The sequence below is a fragment of the Vipera berus genome (assembly GCF_964194415.1).
Source record: "Vipera berus genome assembly, chromosome: 1".
Lineage (NCBI taxonomy): Eukaryota > Metazoa > Chordata > Lepidosauria > Squamata > Viperidae > Vipera > Vipera berus.
In genome coordinates this window covers 1,935,823-1,957,329 of record NC_138202.1, presented here as the reverse complement: position 1 = coordinate 1,957,329, position 21,507 = coordinate 1,935,823, and the positions used below count along the sequence as shown (strand labels likewise).

The 21,507-nt window shown below is 48.1% G+C and overlaps 1 protein-coding gene and 1 long non-coding RNA gene across 2 annotated transcripts in view; both read right to left on the bottom strand.

Annotated features, from left to right (window-relative positions):
• Window positions 1-21,507, bottom strand: part of LOC308677033 (nicotinamide riboside kinase 2-like) — an 828,951-nt gene that overhangs the window by 260,543 nt on the left and 546,901 nt on the right. The window lies entirely within an intron of this gene.
• Window positions 5,348-15,796, bottom strand: LOC308659343. The gene is made up of 3 exons (XR_014024503.1): window positions 15,724-15,796; window positions 9,408-9,515; window positions 5,348-5,742 (listed from the first exon to the last, which is right to left on the bottom strand). It is a non-coding gene; the product is annotated as an uncharacterized lncRNA (long non-coding RNA).

The window sequence follows — 21,507 nt, the reverse complement described above, 5'->3', positions numbered from 1 at the left end:
TGCCTTCAGGTGGTTTGGAGAATAGCTTGACTCCCTCTTCTTTGGGGGCAGCCCTTGAGATATTGGAGCACTGCTATCATGTCACCCCTCCTCCTTCTCTTCATTAAACTAGACCAGGGTTCTTCAAACTTGGCCCTTTTATGACTTGTGGACTTCAACTCCCAGAATTCCTCAGACAGGCATGCCTGGCTGAGGAATTCTGGGAGTTGAAGTCCACAAGTCATAAAAGGGCCAAGTTTGAAGAAACCTGAACTAGACATACCCAAATCCTGTAACTATTCTTTGTATATTTTAGTCTCCAGGCCTTTGATCATCTTAATTGCTCTTGGTTGCTCTTTGCATTTTTCCCAAAGTCTCAAAATCTATTTTGTAATGTGGCGACCAAAACTGGATGCACCTATTATGTCGCACCTAGTCCTTTTCACTAATCTAGTCGTACCCCAATTCTAGCAACCATTCTCCATATATTTTAGCCTCTGGACCGCTGATCATCTTTGTTGCTCTTCTCTGCACTCTTTCTAAGTTCTTTAGAGTGACATTAGGAATATAGTCATATCAAAATAGTACTTTAAACTCATTATTGAAACCAAGTCAAGAGTCGATAATTAGCCAAGGCAGCCAGCAGGATAAGAATTGTCAATCAGAATAAAGAATAAATGGGGATTTTTCTTTCCGCTTTGGAACAGTCTCTCCCTATTTTAACAAGTCAAGCCCCATGTAAATTTTAGTCCACGGGCAAAATTCTAGTCCATACATGGTTTTTAGGTTAAACGAAATGCAGGATCCGCATTGTTTGTCAAAAGTTATTTTGGACATTTGTGCATACTCTCATAACTCAGCTTGCCAATCTTCTAAAGAAGGAATGGTGTATATTTTCCACACACAGAGACACACACACACGCGCGCGCGCAGACACACACACACACACACACACACACACACACACACACACACACAAAGGATAAAGTCTCTTAGCAGCGGTTTGGCTGTACCCAGCTGAGTGCACAGGCTTTGTAGAAAGGTAAGGCTTAATAAACGCTAAACAGAAAGACAGGTTTTTCACACACACACACACACACACACACACACACACACACACACACACACAGCGAGACAGACACAAAACACACACCATGGACTTCTCTGGCTAGATCAGTAGCTCTCCCACCCTTTTTCCTGTCAAGGTATAAATCACCTTTGTAGAGGGCGAAGGACCGTGCTTCAGAGGATACATGATGTGCATGAAGGAAGGTAATAAAAAACCACGCATAATCTTACTAAATACCTTTTCATTACAAAAATATAAAAACTAAATATATATTATAAAGAGAGCTAGCTGACCACATGGGCACTAAACAGACTGAAACCATAACATAGCTAGTCATATGGGGTTCACTATGGTTACCAGATAAGTTATCACCACAGGTGCAGAGAGCAGGGGAAATGTACAGTTAGAAATGAACTTTTCTGACAAACACAAAAAAAAACACGTGCAGTGACATTCCCCCCCCCCCAAACTACTTCTCAACTGTGTCCTCTTCCGCCCAGACCCCCGCTCCCACCCTTATTACGGACGTTGCAGGCTTGCTGAGGATAACGTGCGAATGGCACAAAAAAGACCACACGTGAGTCCCCACCACCACCTCTCCGCATCCAGCCTTCAACCTCTCTCTCTGCATTGGCGGTTTCAGCCAGCCTATTTCCTTGGACTGGGCAGCCTCCTGCGGGCGGGAAGACCACCCAAGGCGCCGGCTTGGTGGGAAGACGCCCCCCGCCCCCCGGTCGGCGCTACCTCGCCCCTCGCCCCGCGGAGTTTCGAGGGCAGGCGAGGGCAAGCTCCGGCGGGTCCGGAGCCGCGGCTGCTGCTGGTGGGGGGTGGGGTGGGGTGGGGACGCAGCGCCTGGGACCCTCCGCGCCAGGTCTGCTCCAGCTGGGCGCGGAGCCTCGTCCTCCCTCCGGGACAGCCCCGCGCGGGTTTTGCCCAGCTGCTCGGCCGGCCCGCCGGGCGCAGCGCTCGGCAAGAAGCAGGGGGCAAAATACAGCCGGGGTCGGGTGGCCCAGAGGGGAAGCCTGGCGTGGGAGGGGGAGAGGAATAATAATCATAATCATAATCATAATCATAATCATAATCATAATCATAATCATAATCATAATCATAATCATAATCATAATCATAGGAAGAAGAAGAAGAAGAAGAAGAAGAAGAAGAAGAAGAAGAAGAAGAAGAAGAAGAAGAAGAAGAAGAAGAAGAAGAAGAAGAAGAAGAAGAAGAAGAAGAAGAAGAAGAAGAAGAAGTTGGAAGGGACCTTGGAGGTCATCTACTCCAACCCCCTGCTAAGGCAGGAAACCCCATTTCAGACAAATGGCTGTCCAGTCTCTTCTTAAAAACTTCCAGTTGCAAAGGGACCTTGGAGGTCTTCCAGTCCAGCCTCCTGCTCAGTCAGGAGACCCTCTGCCATTCCAGACAAGTGGCTGGCCAGTCTCTTCTTAAAAAACTTCCAGTCTTGGAGCATTCACAGCTTCTGGAGGCAGGTAGTTCCACTGGTTAATTGTTCTAACCGTCAGGAAGTTTCTCCTTAGTTCCAGGTTGCTTCTCTCCTTGGTTAGTTTCCATCCGTTGCTTCTTGTCCTGCTTTCAGGTGCTTTGGAGAATAGCTCAACCCCCGTCTTCTTTGGGGCAGCCCCCTACCACAATACTGGACTATTGTTGTCATCTATCTCCCCAACTCCTTCTAATCCAGGGGTGTCAAACTCAATTTCATGGAGGGCTGCATCAGCACTGCGGTTGCCCTCAGGGGGCCGGGTGGGTGTGGCCAGGGTGGGTGTGGCCTACTGGGTGGGCGTGGCTAGAGTGCGTATGGCCTACTGGGTGGGCGTGGCCAACTCTACATCATTGGCATCAAGGGTGCCTATGGGGGCCTGGGCAGGAGTGGGACAGATCTGGGGGTCTCTGGCAGGAGGAGGGTCTCTGGGCCAGGGCCAAGGCAGTGGGGGCCGTTCCCTCACTCTTTCCAGGATGGCTTCGCAGGCCGCATGAAACCACTTCGCGGGCCGGATCCGGCCCCCGGGCCTTGTGTTTGACATGTCTGTTCTAATCTGTTAAACATACCAAGTTGCCTCCTACATACTCTTGGGGGGGGGGGGTAAAACTTCATGGAACATCTTTAAAAACATTTCCAGCTCAGAGGCTGGGCAGAGAAGAGCAACAAAGACGATCAGGGGCCTGGAGGCTAAAACCTAGGAAGAGCGGATGTGGGAACTGGGCAGGGCTAGTCTAGCGAAGAGAAGGACCAGGGGAGACATGATAGCCGTCTTCCAGTATTTGAGGGGCTGCCACAGAGAGGAGGGGGGGTTCAACCTATTTTGCAAAGCACCTGAAGGCCAGACAAGGAACAACGGACGGAAACTGATCAAGGAGAGATTCAACCTGGAACTAAGGAGACATTTCCTGACAGTGAGGACAATCAACCAGTGGAACAGCTTGCCACCAGACGTTGTGGGTGCTCCATCAGTGGAGGCTTTTAAGAAGAGACTGGACAACCGTTTGTCTGAAATGCTATAGTATTTCCTGCCTGAGCAGGGGGTTGGACTAGATGATCTCCAAGGACCCTTCCAACTCTGTTCTGTTATTCTGTTTAAAAGCAGCTCAAAAGTTGGTACTACCAGAGCACCTCCCCCCCACCCCACAATTCCTCTCCTGTGACTTCTTCTCTCCCCCAACTTAATAATAATAATAATAAAGTTGGAAGGGGCTTGGAGGTCATCTAGTCCAACCCCCTGCTCAGGGAGGAAACCCTATACCGTTTCAGACAAATGGCTGTCCGGTCTCTTCTTAAAGACTTCCAGTGTTGGAGCATTCACAGCTTCTGGAGGCAGGTGGTTCCACTGGTTAATTGTCCTCACTGTCAGGAAGTTACTCCTTAGTTCTAGGTTGCTTCTCTCCTGGATCAGTTTCCATCCGTTGCTTCTTGTCCTGCCTTTGGACGCTTTGGAGAATAGCTTGACTCCCTCTTCTTTGGGGCAGCCCCTTGGATATTGGAAGGCTGCTATCATGTCCCCCCTGGTCCTTCTCTTCATTAAAGTAGACAGAGCCAATTCCAGCAGCTGTTCCTTATATGTTTCCCACCCAGAGATCAGCCACTCCACAGTGGATTTTCTGCTTATTCAGCCTCCAGACCCACACGGCTCCTTTAAATGATGCCCCGCTGGGAGTTGGGGGCACTCCAGCTGTCTTCCCTACTCCCCACTCAGCTGGAAGGGAATCAGGGTATCCCCTTGGCCTTGGGAGCTGGACTCCTGCATCCCAAGTGCCCCCCCCCTTCCTCATTGCTTCTCCATCCAGGCCCAGCTGAGTTGCCTTCCGCCCCCCACCCCTTCCCCACCCAGACTAAGCGGGCACAGCCGCTTCTCCATCCTTGGAGCACTAAGGCCTATTTTGGGAAGGCCCAACGGCACACGCCAAGCAGCAGGCGAGGGCGCCCGTGACATTTACAAGGTGATGGCATGATGGGTCTTGTCTGGAGAGAAGTGGAAACAGGCGGGCAGCGGCTGTGGCCGGAAAACGGCGACGTGGTTATCTCCCCGAGGCTGGCAAGAGGCGAGATGAGCTTTGGGCTACCGACAGCCCTCCCCTCGCTGCCACCCCGTGATAATCCTGCATGGTTTGTTTCACACCTCTCCTTCCCCCCCCGCCCCCTCCCCCAGGAGAAAAGGGAAGCAAAAGCATCCCAGTTTGTGTGCCAGTTACTGGCTAGCCTGTCCGCTTGGAAGAAGTTGGGAGGAGGATGGGAACTGTAGTCTATGCCCCTCGCCAGGGTTGGGGGCAGCTGCCGCTCTAGCCCCTTGGAGATGCCAAGTGGCTAACGGGATGGCAGCCCCTTCCTTGGCCTTCTTTAAGCTAGGAAGCTCGGTGGCTTTAGCACCGGTTAAGCTTCGGGCAGGAGACCACCAGGTAAAGCCAGGATTATCGGCTCGGGGAAGAAAGCCGGCACAAAGGCCGGCTGTTTTGCTGCCAAGGACATGACACAGAATCCTTGGCGGAGACAAGATTAATAGGAAGGGGCTTTTCTGCTGAGGGACCCCCCCCCTTTCCAACACATTTGTCTGGCCGGAGACGGCTTTGATCTGTTCAGACTTTTAGAGGCCGAGGCAAACCTGTTATGCCAGTTCTTAGCAGCCGTCACTCCAATTCCGGAGCCAATTCAAACTGGCGGTGGTTGGCACGGCCTTGTCCTGCCAGTAGCCACCCGGCCCTCCCTCGGCGGGGAAATTGGCCCTCTGCAAGGGGAGGGCTCTCCCCCCCCCCACCGATGGAATCGATCTTTTCAGCTCTCTCTGAATTGCCTTTTATAACTCGGGTTGTTTTAAGTCTTTGCCGCTGCCTAGTGGTTTATACCGTGTTTTTATTTTGCCCATGTTTTTATTCAGACTGTCTTTTTTATTTTTATTTTATTATTTTATTTTAAAAAAATAATTTTTATTTTATTTTATTTTATTTTTTTAAAAAAATAATAATTCCGAGGGCCTTTTATTGTACAGTGCTGTAAACGGCCTGGAGTGTTTCAGCTACTGGGTGGTTTTAAACATTTCCGTCAATAAAATTAAAGCCAGAGGCGAAGGTTGCCTTCTTGCGGTCCCTCTTGGTATGGACCCTGTGCTGGAGATCACTCGGTTACTTTTTGCTTCTCTTCCTTCCAGTCTCCCCAAATGAGCGGGATCCATTTGGTTGTCTGCGCGTTCCACCTGTGCCTACCAGAAAGGAAGGGTTTTGTGTGTTTGTGTGTGTTAGGGAGAGATTCCATAAGACAAAAATCCTTGCTTGGAAGTGATGGGATCAATTTCACAAAAGCAACCTTGCTGGGTTCCTATATTAAATCAAGCTTCCCTGCAAGCATCTGAAAAAAAACCCATCTATTTTGGTACAGCAGAGACATACCATTCACCAGACTTCAGATGCAACCAGGCAACAATCTTTGTTTTTTGTTTTCCCCTCAATCTTGGCAATTTAAAGAAAGTTTAATGAAGAGAAGGGTGAGGGGTGACATGATAGCAGTCTTCCGATATCTCAGGGGCTGCCCCAAAGAAGAGGGAGTCAAGCTGTTCTCCAAAGCACCTGAAAGCAGGACAAGAAGCAACGGATGGAAACTGGTCAAGGAGAGAAGCAACCTAGAATTAAAGAGGAATTTTCTGACAGTTAGAATAATTAATCAGTGGGACAACCTGCCTCCAGAAGTGGTGAATGCTCCAACACTGGAATTGTTTAAGAAGAGACTGGACAGCCATTTGTCTGAAATGGTATAGGGTTTCCTGCCTGAGCAGAGGGTTGGACTAGATGACCTCCAAGGTCCCTTCCAACTTCTTCTTCTTATTATTATTGTTGTTGTTGTTGTTGTTGTTATTATTATTATTATTATTATTATTATTATTATTATTATTATTATTATTATTATTGTGGACTTCAACTCCCAGAATTCCCCAGCTGTGAGTTCAAGTCCACCCCTCTTAAAGTCGCCAAGGTTAAAAAGCACAGATCCAATAGAAAAGCCACTCCTTTATTTAGCCAGGAGGACTAGGATCTTACTTATTACTTTTTGAAAGATCTTGATTGTGGAACCGAAAATGAGCCGTCTTAAGGGATCTGTGTTTGGTGCAGTGGCTCTGTAAACCGCTTAGAGAGAGGGCTGTAAAAGCAGCGTGAAGCAGTATATAAGTCTAAGGGCTATTGCTATTCTCTCCTTCTCCCTCCCTCCCTCTCTCCTTCCTTCGCGCCCTTTTCTACCTTCCTTTTCTTTCTTTCCCTCTACTCTCTCCTTCCTTCCCTTCTTTTTCTCCATTTTTTTTTCTCCCCTGCCCCCTCCGTCTCTTCTTTCCCTTCTTCTTTTCTCTCCCTCTCCTTTCCTCCCTCCCTCCTTTTTCTTTCTGCTTTTCTTTTTTTTTCCCCTCTCCCTTCCCTTCTTTCTCTTGTAAGAGCTCCGGGGGCGCAGTGGTTAGAATGCAGCATGGCGGGCTAATTCTGCCCACTGTCAGGAGTTCGATCCTGACCAGCTCGAGGTTGATTCAGCCTTCCGTCTTTCCGAGGTCGGTAAAATGAGGACCCAGATGGTTGGGGACAAATAGGCCGACTCTGTAAACCTCTTAGAGTGGGCTGTGAGAGCAGCGTGAAGCGGTATATAAGTCTAAGGGCTGTTGCTATTCTCTCCCTCTCCTTTCTTCCCTCCCTCTCTCCTTCACGCCCTTTTCTTTCTACCTTTCCTTCCCTCTATTCTCCCCTACCTTCCCTTCTTTTTCTCCATTTCTTTCTTGCTCTCCCGCTCCCTCCATCTTTTTTCCCTTCTCTTTTTCTCTCCCTCTTCTTTCCTCTTCTTCCTTCTTCCCTCCTTTTTCTTTCTCCTTTTCTTCCTTCCTTCCTTCCTCTTGTAAGAGCCGTGGTGGCGCAGTGGTTCAAGTGCAGCATTGAAGGCTGACTCTGCTCATTGCCAGGAGTTCGATCCCTTCACCAGCTCAAGGTCGACTCAGCCTTCTGTCCTTCCGAGGTCGGTAAAATAATAATAAAGTTGGAAGGGACCTTGGAGGTCATCTAGTCCAACCCCCTGCTCAGGCAGGAAACCCTATACCATTTCAGACAAATGGCTGTCCAGTCTCTTCTTATTGGTATTATTAAAAACTTCCAGTGGACCTAGAGCAGGGGTAGGCAACCTTGGCTCTTTTATGACTCATGGACTTCAACTCCCAGAATTCCTGAGCCAGTGGTGTGATTCAGGGTCAGCCTGTGGGTTCGGCAGTTGGGTCGGACGATTCAGAGGAGGAGGAGGGGGGTGTTGGAGAGCTTGCTGATGATGGCCTTGAGGCTCCGCAGAGCCCTCAGCCAGGCCCCTCCCATCTGGTTACGACGCAGACCCAGCTGTGTGAGCCTGACAGTGTGGATGAAGATGACCCACAGCTGGCCCTGTTCAAGGACGCCCGACGCAGGAGGCAGTCAATCAGGAGTAAACAGAGGAAGGCAATGGGGCACCTCGGAAGGAGGCAGAGAGAAGCCACGCCCTGAACTGTTTAAAAGGGGAATGCGTGGGAGGGCTGGTTTGCTGAAGGCAACCGCTTGAATAGCTCCTGTTTCATGGTTCGTGTTTTTGTTTGGCTCTGTTTTACGTTAATAAATTTGGCAGGCTTAGTTCCAGCCTCTTGCCGTTTGTAAAGGGGTTGTCCCTGCCTTTTCTGCAGGGCCGGTAGCAGGCTGGTACAGAACAGTCAGCATGCTGGCTCAGGAATTCTGGGAGTTGAAGTCCATGAGTCATAAAAGAGCCGAGGTTGCCTACCCCTGACCTAGAGGACCTAGATGGTTGGGGGCAAAGATGCCGACTCCATAAACGGCTTAGAGGTGGCTGCAAAAGCCCTGTGAAGCTGCACATACGTCTAAGCGCTATTGCTAGTGCTAAATGAAAAGGTATCTGGCATCTTTCCTGGCTCAAAAATTCTATTAAAAATGCAAAAGCTTTGGTGAGGGGCAACCCACGATTTTGGGCTCCTGCGGACCAACCCAGTTCTCTCCTCCAATGACTGGGTCACAGGATCCCTGTCTGGCAAAGGAGATCCTGGATCCCTTACTAGGAGCAGCATCTTTTTTGCTTCTTGGCCCCTTAATTGTAGGACTCGTGCTTCGTCCAGCCCCTGGGCAGGTCCCACAAGGAGGGTCAATCCAAAAAAGGGCAACATTTAGCAATGGGGGGGTGGGGGGGTGGCGGGGAAGAGGCGGCGGGTGGGGTACTCCCGAGTCACCGTTGGGTCAAGTGGTCACTTAGCACCAGAACCGGGCCCAACGTCTCCGTTGTTAAGTGAGCTTTGTCCGATTTTTAGGGCCTTCCTTGCCACAGTTGCCAAGGGAATCACTGCAGCTGATAAATTAACAACCCGGTTGTTAAGTGAATCTGGCTTGCCCCAGGGACTTGGCTTGTCGGACACGGCTGCAAAGAGGGGGGTCCCGTGACCTTGGGACACAGCAACGGTCCTAAACGGGAGCCCGTTGCCAAGCCTCCAGATTTTGATCGTGGGGATCGCTTTCCAAGGTCGTCATGGTGAAAAACAGCCGGATCACTTTTTTTCCCCCCCAAGGCCGTTGTCCCTTTGAATGGTCACTAAGTGAGCTGTTTGTAAGTCGAGGGGAAGGGAGAGAAGACCCTTTGCAGAGGCCTTTAAGCAGTTTTTAAAAGAAATGGGAATTATCGCAGGTCTGAGGCCCAGGAAGAAGGCCAGGCCCGGGGTGGGGGGAAGGATGCCAGGCCAGAGGGAAAAGGAAGAAGAGGCTTGGCTGGAGGGGGGGGAGAAGGATGGGCACAGCCAGCCCAAAAACACAGCACACCCCCCTCCCCACTTCCGAAGCGGGCACAGCAAGAACAACAAAACTTTTTTTTCACCTCTGTCCCGACTTGGCAGAATAGGCCGTTGCAGCCTCAATGGGTCCTTTGTTAGCCATGACAAATGGGAATCCATTGATTGCATAAAGAAGGACTCTGGATCCAGGCCTAAAAATATATTGCATGAGCAAAAGAGGGTGAGGCGGGGGTGGGGGGTGGAGGAGGGGGAATGGACAAAAAATGTTCAAGGATAACATGACCTCTCAATCCCCCCCTGCCAGGCACACACACACACACACACGTTTCCCCTTTGTTGCAAGAGAGGTTACCTGTCCCGGAGCCTCTGAGCACCCCCAGGACGGATAATGTCCCTCCCTTCTTCCTTCCTTTCCAACTCTGCGTAGCCTCCTTCCCACCCCTTTCAGACTAGCCTTTATGTGGGCCTTTCTTTCCTCGCAACAATTTCTTCTTTGCTTACCATCATCTTCACTAAAGTGAATATATAGCCTACTCGGATGTTTTGCTTTTATACCATCAACAAACTGAACTCTGCCCTCCCATTTCTGCCCCAGTTGCTGCCCCCCCTGGCCTGTGGATCCTTCCCTCTGTATAGTCACCACCTCTAAAACCCGTACAGCGTCGGGCCTGGAGATATCGGGGACTGACGGCTTGTTGCTTCTGCCCTCCCAGTACATTCTAGAGGAACAGGGTGCTCTAAGTCCCCCTTATTACGCAAAGTATTAGTTACCGCTTTATAAAACTCTAGTAAGGCCACCCCTGGAATACTGCAACCCATTTTGGTCACCATACTACAAAAAAGATGTTGAGATTTTGGAAAAAGTTCAGAGAAGAGCAACTAAGATGATCAAAGGAGACCGGAGACCAAAACATACGAAGAACGGCTGCAGGATTTGGGTTTGGCCAGTCTGGAGAAAAGAAGAAATAGGGGGGACAGGATAGCAGCCTTCCAGTATTTGAGGGGCTGCCACAAAGAAGAGGGGGGCGGTGTCACGTTATTCAGCAAAGCACCAGAGGGAAGGACGAGAAACAACGGATGGAAAGTAATCGAGGACCCAGATTGTTGGGGGCAATAAGCTGACTTTGTAATAATGCCGCTTGGGGTGTGTGTGAAAGCCCTAACAAGCAGGCATATACATAGAATGAAGGCTACTGCTAAGCTTGTAAGCCGCCCTGAGTCTTCGGAGAAGGGTGGGATATAAATGGAATAAAAATAAAATAAAATAAATAAAGCAACCTGGAACTGAGGAGAAACTTCAAGACAATTAACTAGTGGAACAGAAGTTGCCTCCAGAAGTCGTGGGTGCTCCATCCCTGGAGGTTTTTAAGAAGAGGCTGGACAGTCACTTGTCTGAGATGGTATAGGTTCTCCTGCCTGAGCATGGGGCTGGACTAGAAGACCTCCAAGGTCCCTTCCAGCTCTATTCTATTGTTAAATGTTGCCATTTTGCAGAATCAAAGAAGGGCGCCTCCACCCTCTGGAAGAAAATCCCCCCAAGGGATCAGGAGATCACCCACCCCCCTCCCCGAGGGCTCCAGAGAAAGCTTGAAAAATCTGGCTTTGGTTGAAGGCCCAGGGTTGACACCTGCCATCGTTTCACTGCCTGATACTGCTATTTATTAGATGTAATTTAATGCGGCCTTCCCTTCGATTGAGTGTTTTAGTTCTTTTTAATGTTTTTAGTTCTGTATGCTGCCCGCTGGAGCGCCAATATAAATAAACAAATAAATCTCCCCGCATTCCTTTAGGTCACGCAAAGTATGCTTGTTTTTTCTTTCTTTTTAAACAAAAGGTTTCTAGGAATCCTCAAACAAAACATGTCCTAAGTTACTGGAAATAATTAAAGGGGAGTGGGCGGGGGCTCTGATTCTGCAGCCCCCTGCCCCCCCCCCAGGGTCAGCAGTGTCGCAGCTGACAGGTGAAAGCAGGACATTTCTCTCGGGTGACATCAAGAGAGGGCAAAATCCTTCTCTAGGCTCCATCTCTGATGAACGTTGAGGAGGACCAGAAAACTCTTTGCTCGTAGGAAATAGCGTTCGGCACTTTTCCTGAAGTGAAAAGATGGGGAGGGGGGGGCCCGACGTCTCCTTCCAGCGAAGACCTGTACATCACACCCCTTGTACGTGTGCTTCACTGTATTTATCTATTCTCTCCAAGGCTTTCCTAAACTGGGGCACAGGTCGCTTCAACTGACTTCTCCCGCAAACGTGCCAGGCTGAAGAGGTTATCCAGGACTTGTTGGGGTGGTGGTGGGGGCACCCGCGCTGGCACGGCCGCCCGCCCACTGCTATTCAGCCTCCCGTCGCTTGACAAGATCCATGAAGGGGTCTTTGTGTCTGAGCTGCCTTCTGGGCATCTTAACCAAAAGACTGAAAGAAAGAATCCGCTGAAAATAGGCACCGCGGAAATAAAACCTCCTTCAAATCCAGCGCGGTATCCTTGCAAAAAAAAAAGAAAAAAGAAAAAAGAGCCGAGAAAGTGTTTTGCTTTTGTTTTATTCCAAATTTTATGTCCAAATTCCAGCTGAGGCTACAGGCCTGGGACTTCCAAACCCTGCTCGAGGTCAGCTGGCGACGGCCAATGTGCTCAGCTCTTCTTCACACGGGTCAGGCTAACAACGTGTAAACCACCGCACCGTTGTTGTTTTTTCCCCCAGTTCCACCCAAGAATTACGTTCAAACTCCTTGCCGAAGGAGGTTCTCGGGACTCCGAAGAAGGTTTTTTTTTAAACCAACCAGAAGTGTGCACTAACTGAGACGTCGGACTGATTTTCTGAGAGCGGAATAACAGAATTGGAAGTCCCATAAGTGTTTTTCCAAAAGGCAACTGGGCTTTGTTTTCCCTTGAAGATGTTTCGCTTCCCATCCAAGAATCTTCTTCAGTTCTTGAATGAGAAGGGAAGCATCTTTTAAGGAATAACAAAGGAAGCCCCAGCTGCCTCTTGAACAAGGCATATTCTCCAAAGCGCCTGAAGGAAACTAGTCAAGGAGAGAAGCAACCTGGAACTAAGGAGAAACTTCCTGACAGTTAGAACAATTAACCGGTGGAACAACAGAAGCTGTGAATGCTCCAACACTGGAAGTCTTTAAGAAGAGACTGGACAGCCATTTGTCTGAAATGGGATAGGGTTTCGTGCCTTAGCATGGGGTTGGACTAGATGACTTCCAAGATCCCTTCCAACCTATTATTGTTGTTGTTAGCTGCGAAGTCGTGTCCGACCCATCGCGACCCTATGGACAACATTCCTCCAGGCCTTCCTGTCCTCTACCATCTTCTGGAGTCCATTTAAGCTCACGCCTACTGCTTCAGTTACTCCATCCAGCCACCTCATTCTCTGTCGTCCCCTTCTTCTATTGCCCTCGATCTTTCCCAGCATGAGGCTCTTCTCCAGTGAGTCCTTCCTTCTCATTAGGTGGCCAAAGTATTTGAGTTTTAGCTTCAGGATCTGGCCTTCTAAAGAGCAGTCAGGATTGATCTCCTCTAGGACTGACCGGTTTGATCGCCTTGCAGTCCAAGGGACTCGCAGGAGTCTTCTCCAGCACCATAGTTCAAAGGCCTCAATTCTTTGGCGCTCAGCCTTTCTTATGGTCCAACTTTCACTGCCATACATTGCAACCTATTATTATTATTATATAACTTTTATTCATAAAACATGAAACTCGGTCAACTGAACACTCAAACTGACTGGCACTAATGGTTGACACGGGTTGCTGCCAGCCTTGGTGGAGCAGTGGGCTAATGCCTCCTTAAGTAACACCAGCTGCCTGCAATTAGTGCAGGTTCGCATCCCACCAGGCTCAAGGTCGACTCAGCCTTCCATCCTTCCCAGGTAGGTAAAATGAGGACCCAGATTGTTGGGGGCAATAAGCTGACTTTGTAATAATGCCGCTTGGGGTGTGTGTGAAAGCCCTAATAAGCAGGCATATACATAGAATGAAGGCTACTGCTAAGCTTGTAAGCCGCCCTGAGTCTTCGGAGAAGGGCGGGATATAAATGGAATTAAAATAAATAAAAAATAAATAAATAAGTATCTCTTTAAAATGTAAGATGTTCCGAGTAGTGCGGTTTTTTGTAGCTTTGCTGGAGTTATTGCAGGAAGCTGCAAATTCTTGATGTGTTTTGCAAAGTTTTTGGACATCGTTCCCAGTGCCCCCGATGACAGTGGGTATCACTGTTACACGTTTCATCCATAATCACGCAGTTTCGATGGCCAGGTTGTGTTCTTTCATAATTTTTTCCAGTTGTTTTTCTTTGACTCTGGCATCTCCTGGTACAGCGATATCAATCAGCTGTACGCTTCGCTTCTCTACAACTGTGATATCTGGCGTGTTGTGTTCCAAATGGTGATTGGTCTGTATTCGGAAGTCCCACAAGATCTTCACCCTCTCATTCTCGACAACTTTTTCCACCCTATGTTCCCATGACTTTTAGGACACAGGCAAGTTGTATTTTTTACACAATGCACAGTGGATTAGTTTAGCAACTCGGTCATGTCTAGCTTTGTAATCAGTTTGCGCAATTTTACTGCACTCACATATTAATGTGAAACAGTTTCAACGTTGTTGTTGCAAAGTCGGCAATTTGGATTGTCAGTAGATTTTTGTATCTTCGCTTTCACGGCATTAGTTTGTAGTGCTTGTTCTTGAGCAGCCAGTATTAAGCCTTCTGTTTCTTTCATTATTATATAAAACTTTTATTCATAAAACATGAAACTCAGTCAACTGAACACTCAAATTGACTGGCACTAATAGTTGACACGGGTTGCTGCCAGCATATTATTATTATTATTGGACCGCTGTGACCTGAATGACTGAGAATCTCCATAGAATTGGAAGGGGCCTCGGAGGTCTTCTAGTCCAACCCACTGCTCACACAGGGGACCCTATATTATTTCAAACAAATGGTTGTCCAAGCACCGCAAATGAAGTCATTTTCACAGGAACCACACTGGGGAAGGACCCTTTGCTCTGCTCTGTTTATCTTTCAAAGCAGAGCGATTGTGGCATTTGAAACCTAAATAGCAAATCAACTCCAGAGGACGCAGGGAGGGAGACCCACCGTTTTAAATGCTTGCAGGTGTTCGGTAAGGCGAACGGCTATTGCGTGCAGCCGACAAAGAGTGCCGTACACCGTGTCACAAAAGGAAGGCTAAAACAGGGCTGCGGGCATGGGAGGGGTGCAGGGGAGTCGAGGGGGGCCGGTCAGGGTAAACACACCTGGACTCAATACAAATTTAGGTCTGAACCAGGAGCAGGTTGGGGGAAGCTTGGAAAAAGTTTGCCTTTCATTCCTTCCCCAGCTCTCGACATTTTGTGGGAAAAATGAGTCCTGTTGCCACCTGGGAAATTCTTCGGTTAATTTCGCCTTGTTCTGAAGGTGCATTCACGGCAACTTTATTCCCATGTCAAATTAGTCATCCACGATGATGACAGCAGTCAATGTGCAATTGTGCAAAACGAGAGAATTACACAACAAAGCTGAAGGCTGTCTTGGCACCAACTAGATTAAAGGAAATATTTGGGGGATTAAACACCAGTACAAAGCCTCCCGGTTCCCAGCAGGATGCTGCCCCTCACCAGCTCCCGGAGGTCTGAAGAATGGAGCATCCAAACACACGGGCGGGGTTTTTTTCCCAATTGGCGCACCTCGAGTTTTGGAAACGGTAAAATCCTATGCTGCCCCCCCCAAAAAAATATATCAGGGGGAGGTAGGAAGCCTTTTCTGACCCACAAATCCTATTAAAAGGCAGAAGCTGCCACTCACAAAAGTGTCTAAATTTTAATGACAATTATTAAGTTGTAAAAGGAACTCCCAGACTGCTGGTGCCTTGGACAGAGTCGCCTGATGGGTGGCATGTCAATATAATAAGTATAAATATAAATAATGCCTCTCTTGGGATTCTTAGCAAGTGGGATCTGGGGCTAGGCTGGCTGGGCACGTGGAAGTTTATTTATTTATTTATTTAATTAGATTTATATACCGCCCTTTCCCGAAGGACTCAGGGCGGTTTACAGGGTATTTTAAAATCAAACCAATACAAAATACAAAAGTTAAAAAAACAATTAAAAATTAAAATTAAAAAAAGATTAAATTGTTGTAGTTCCAAAAGTTGTAGTTCCAATGCCGCTGGAGGAGGGGCCGTTGGGTGGAGGGCTCTGAAGATTAAAACCAGAACTTTAAATGATGCTATAAAAATAATTTGAAGATGGCGAAAATCCTGTTTCTCACTCTGACCTTCTTCAGCCCGCACAAATTTAGTGAAACAGCCCCCCCACACACACACACACCCGGACATGCAAGATAACATTGAGAGTTTGGGCCTGCTAGAAACCAGGAGACAGTGAGTTCTAATCCTACCTTAGGCAAGAAAGCCAGCTGGGTGACTTTGGGCCAATCACCAGGAGACGGCGAGTTCCAGTCCCACCTTAAGCATGAAAGACGACTGGCTGACTCAACCCAGCTCACCTCACGGGGGAGGGGAGGAAATAAGGAGCAGGAAGGAGTAGGAGATATGCTTGTCCTTCCCTTAGTTATAAAAATAATAAGGGCGGGATAAGAGCATCTAAAAGAAAGTAACTTGAAAAAGGGATTCTTTTTTGAGAAAAAACAACTGACTTGTGGCATGAATGGGTCCTGCCTTGATCCTTTCTTTCCACCTTGATCTCTTCAAATATCACCTTCTGGCTCGCCATCTGTGATGGAACTAATCTTATCTGGCAAGTAACTTTGAAACTTTTATCTCTTTGGGTGATTAACATACTTCCTAGCCAGATGCCACTGGAAAATTATCTCCTGTTACGGGTGTTGTGTTTTTTTATCCTAGTAGGGAGCACTTTAGACATGGGGAGGAAGGGTTAGATTCTTTTGTCAGTTAGTCAGAGGACCAGTTGACAATGAACCATTAAAATGGACAAATGATAAGAGCATTTGTTGTAACAACAACTTGCACCTGAACATTGGCAAGACGAAAGAGATGGTGCTAGACTTCCGGAGAAAAAAGGAGGAACCTGCCCCACTTTACACCGGGAGGACTGTGTAGAGAGAGTTTCCTCCTTTAAATTTCTGGGAGTCTACCTCTGTGAAGATCTGACCTGGAAAGTTAACACAACCCAGGTGGCTAGAAAGGCCCAACAGAGGCTTCACTTCCTCAAGGTCTTGCGGAAGAACAGGGCAGAACAACGGCTTATGACCCTCTTTTACCAGTCTACTATAGAGAGCATCCTCTCGTACGGTATCGTGGTTTGGTATGCTGGTCTGACAGCCGCGGATAGGAAAGCATTACAGAGGGTGGTGAGCACAAGACATCGTGGGCACCACTGACACCACTGGATGACCTCGCCAGGGCTCGTTGCCTTGGAAGAGTGAGGAAAATCCTCAGGGACGACTCACGCCCTGGACGGTATCTCTTTACTCTCCTACCGTCGGGTAGGAGATACAGGAGTATAGCCAGCCGCACCAACAGGCTGAAAAACAGCTTTTATCCGTGGGCTGTTAGGCTTTTGAACGGGAAATAATTTTATAAATTTTATGCATAATTGACTTGCGAGGCCGGTGTGTGGTGCAATTAGTTCACAGGGTGTAATAAGATGGAGGGTTTGTTGTCACTGTGAGTTGGGGGGTGGGGGCACGAAGGGAGGCTCAGCCAATCTCAATGTATACATGGTTGTACTTTGACAATAAAGGTTCATTCATTCATTCATTCATTCATTCATTCATTCAGCAGTCTCTTTACAAACGCCTTGGCCCAAACTCCCAAAGACCTAATTGCAGAATGATTATTTCAAAGACCACCAGCTTTCTCTTTCTCTTCATATTAACTTTTTTTTCCTTTGTCCAACTGCCCATGCCTCTCTCCTCTATTTTCCCTGCTGAGCTTAATAAAGTCCAATTTGATTGGCTCCCTTAGTTTTTTGCACACATTCCTCAGAAGGAAGGGCCCTCTTACAAAACAGAAATGCCTCCTAAAGGATCCAGTAAACTGACATCACAACTCTTTACCCAAATAGGACTGGAAATGAGCTAAACTGGAGCCAAGTTCCCATGAGGGACTTGCTTCACCCTCTGAGATTTCTGCTGGATCTGTACCATCAGCAGAGTTTTGCTGCAAGAAATCACTCCAGCCACCATCTTTCTGCAACTGTTTTGTCCCCTCGTTGCTTTTCAAAAAGCTGCTAAAAACGTTAAGTATGTCACAGTCTTTCCAGGAGTTCATGCGCTGAACCGTCTTTTCATTTCTTTGTTTCCTTCTAAAGGGTGTATTTTAGGCTGAAGCTTGCGATAAAGAGATTTAGTTAGGAGTCTGGATGTTTTATATTTTTTATATAATCTATCACATAACTTATTATTATTTATTATTTGGATTTATATACCGCCCTTTCCCGAAGGACTCAATTTGATGAGGCTCATTGGACTGAGGGGGATACAGTGAAGGGAGTAAATAAATCATGTACCTAAAAGGGCCACGAAGGGCTCATTGAAAAATCTGGCGTGGCACAATAGTGCCTCCTGCAGTATCCGATAAACAGAATCCAGTTTTTATTTCCCCCAAACTTGTGACAGCTTACACACCCAAAGGCACAACTGATGAAATGTTAAGATTGCACCTTTATTCCCACTAAGGCGAGGAGGAAGACAAATTAAGCTTCCAAAAACTTTCTGATTTTTCTGGCTAGACCCAAGAGATAGATAACCTTTACTGCCTTTTTTTTTTACTGCGGGCACACTGGCACACGTTCGAAATGAAATTTTGTTGCCTGCTCTCAAAAGTGGGTACGTACATAACACAAAGTTGTCAGTCTCTTCTACATTACTCCCACCGATTCTCCACATCCCTTAAGACCGAAGAAAGTATTCCAGAAAAGGGGGGAAAGGGAAAGGGGATCCTCCCTCACCAGATCCAAACTGCAGGCCCAGATGATCCTCTTCAGAAGGCTGAGTCTTGCCTGGGGGATGAAAATCACCCCAGAAGAACGCAAGAGAAGACACCTTCAGAGGATGATAGCAAGGAGAAGAACAAGAGCAAAAAAGAGGGCCTGCCAAACCACCTGTGGTACATTGGCACCCGGCAGGTGGTACGCGACCATCCTAGAGAAGTGGTAGCGGGGGAGGGGAATGAGCCCCTGAAGGCAGGACAAGAAGCAACAGATGGAAACTAGTCAAGGAGAGAAGCAACCTGGAACTAAGGAGAAACTTCCTGACAGTTAGAACAATTAACCAGTGGAACAACCTGCCTCCAGAGGTGGTGAATGCTTCAACACTGGAATTTTTTAAGAAGAGACTGGACAGCCATTTGTCTGAAATGGTATAGGTTTCCTGCCTGAGCAGGGGGTTGGACTAGATGACCTCCAAGGTCCCTTCCAACTACTTCTTCTTCTTCTTCTTCTTCTTCTTCTTCTTCTTCTTCTTCTTCTTCTTCTTCTTATTATTATTATTATTATTATTATTATTATTATTTTCTATTTATTCCATATTCTATTCTTATTCTATTCCATATTCCATTCCATGCCAGAGGCTTATCTGTGTCCTCAGGGTCCAAGCGGCCTCAACGACCCTCTAAAAGAAGGCAAATTCTTTTGTCTAACAAGGAGTATCAATCCTTCCCTTCCCCTCCATCCGGTCAGAGCCGAAGAAGCTTCTTGGAGGAGAAGGGAAAGGTCTTCAAAGCAAAGAGAAGAAAGTCCAGTTGCCTCCTGAAAAAAAGCGCCTTTGGGGCAAGCGTGACCCAGATGACGGAGAATCTCCGCAGACAGATGAAAAAGCTTCTTCTGATTTCCCAGCCAGAGGGGAATGAGCTGAACCGGTGGTAGCACCGCACAAGCCCGAGCGAGAGACAGCTGGAGCTGCAGGGCTGTCGGGGCTCAGCGGAAGTGCCAGGATCAGCTGGAGCTCGGCACTGATCCTGATGCTTCTGAGCCCTGAAGAAGCGCCGATCAGCTGGAATGTTGCAGCATCTCCAGAGTCTTGTGACTTACATTTAGTTGCTTGGCAACCGATTCATATTTATGACGGTCACAGTGTCCCAGGGTCATGTGAAGTGACCAAAACCTGCTGCAACCACCAGCAGATGGGGGGGGGGAATAAAACAGTGAAAACTTCGGACAGGAGGAAGAGCGCCGCCGGGCGGGCAGGCAGGTGTCTTGCTCGGCTGTGGCTTGGGGGGCACTTTTTTCACTGCCATTGTAACTTAGAACAGTCACTAAGCGAACTGTTGTAAGTCGAAGACTACCTGTACTTCACTTTTTTCCTTTTTGGTCATCCAAGTTTTTGACACCTTGTAAGGCGACTGGTGGTACTTGGATGTTGCCATATCCTAAAAAGGCTACAGTGGGTGAAAAGCCCTGGTCCAGCTGATTTTATTCGCAACATTTCCTTCTGTCACCTCTTTTTTCTCCCTAGGGCGAAGACGGGCAGTTACGGTAGGCAAGAAAAAGAAAAAGCACAGGCATAGAATAGGTCAGAGGCCCCCAACCTTTGGGGCAATAAGGACCGGTTCCATGGGGATATTTTTCCACGGACCAGAGGGTGTGTGTTTTGTGTGCTGCCTGCATCTCGGAGATGGGGCTGTTTGTTTGTGCGACCCAGTTGCCAGCATGCTGCCGCCTGGTACTGGTCCACGGACCAGGGATTGGGGACCCCTGGAATAGATGGTACCCGGCTTAATAGTAGTAACCCTGAGAGGGAGTCTTAAGTGGACAATCGCTTAAACAAGCCAACACAGTCCTAGGGTGCATGAACAGAGGGATAGAATCCAGATCACTTGAGGTGATTGCTAAGCACATTGATTTGTGCTTTAGATTGTAAGCCGCCCTGAGTCTTCGGAGAAGGGCGGGATATAAATGGGATTTTAAAAAAAAGTGCTAGTGCCACTTTATAATGCCTTGGTAAGGCCACTCTAATGGCAGAAAGTGAAGAAGAACTAAAGAGCCTCTTGTTGCGGGTGAAGAAGGAGAGTGCAAAAGTTGGGTTGAAACTTAACATTAAGAAAACCAAGATCATGGCATCTGGCCCTCTCAATTCCTGGCACATAGATGGGGAAGAAATGGAGGTAGTGACAGATTTTATTTTCCTGGGCTCCAAGATCACCGCAGATGGGGACTGTAGCCAAGAAATTAAAAAAAGGCTTGGTCCTGGGGAGAAAAGCCATGGCAAATCTAGACAGCACACTAAAAAGCAGAGACATCACCCTGTCAACAAAAGTGCGTATAGTCAAGGCTATGGTCTTCCCAGTTGCAATGTATGGCAGTGAAAGTTGGACCATAAGAAAGGCTGAGCGCCAAAGAATTGAAGCCTTTGAACTCTGGTGCTGGAGAAGACTCCTGCGAGTCCCTTGGACTGCAAGGCGATCAAACCGGTCGGTCCTAGAGGAGATCCACCCTGACTGCTCTTTAGAAGGCCAGATCCTGAAGCTGAAACTCAAATACTTTGGCCACCTAATGAGAAGGAAGGACTCACTGGAGAAGAGCCTCATGCTGGGAAAGATTGAGGGCAAGAGAAGAAGGGGACAACAGAGAAGGAGGTGGCTGGATGGAGTCCCTGAAGCAGTGGGTATGAGCTTAAATGGACTCCAGAAGATGGTAGAGGACAGGAAGGCCTGGAGGAAGGTTGTCCATGGGGTCGCGATGGGTCGGACATGACTTCGCAGCTAACAACAAGGCCACACTTGGAATCCTGCATCCAGTTTCGGTCACCACGATGTAAAATAAGATGTTGAGACTTTAGAAAGAGTGCAGAGAAGAGCAAGAAAAACGACCAGGGTGTTGGAGGCTGAAACATAGGATGAAAGGTTGCTGGAAGTGGGTATGCCTAGTTTAATGAAAAGAAGGAAGAGGGGAGACAGGGTAGCAGCCTTCCAATATCTAAGGATTTGGGAATGGCCAGTCTAGAGAAAAGAAGGACTGGGAGGACGGGATAGCAGTGTTGCAGTGTTTGAGGGGCTGCCACAAAGAGGGGATTCTGGGAGCTGGAGTCCACCAATGGCTGGCTGGGTAGGGGATTCTGGGAGCTGGAGTCCACCAATGGCTGGCTAGGTAGGGGATTCTGGGAGCTGGAGTCCACCAATGGCTGGCTGGGTAGGGGATTCTGGGAGCTGGAGTCCACCAATGGCTGGCTGGGTAGGGGATTCTGGGAGCTGGAGTCCACCAA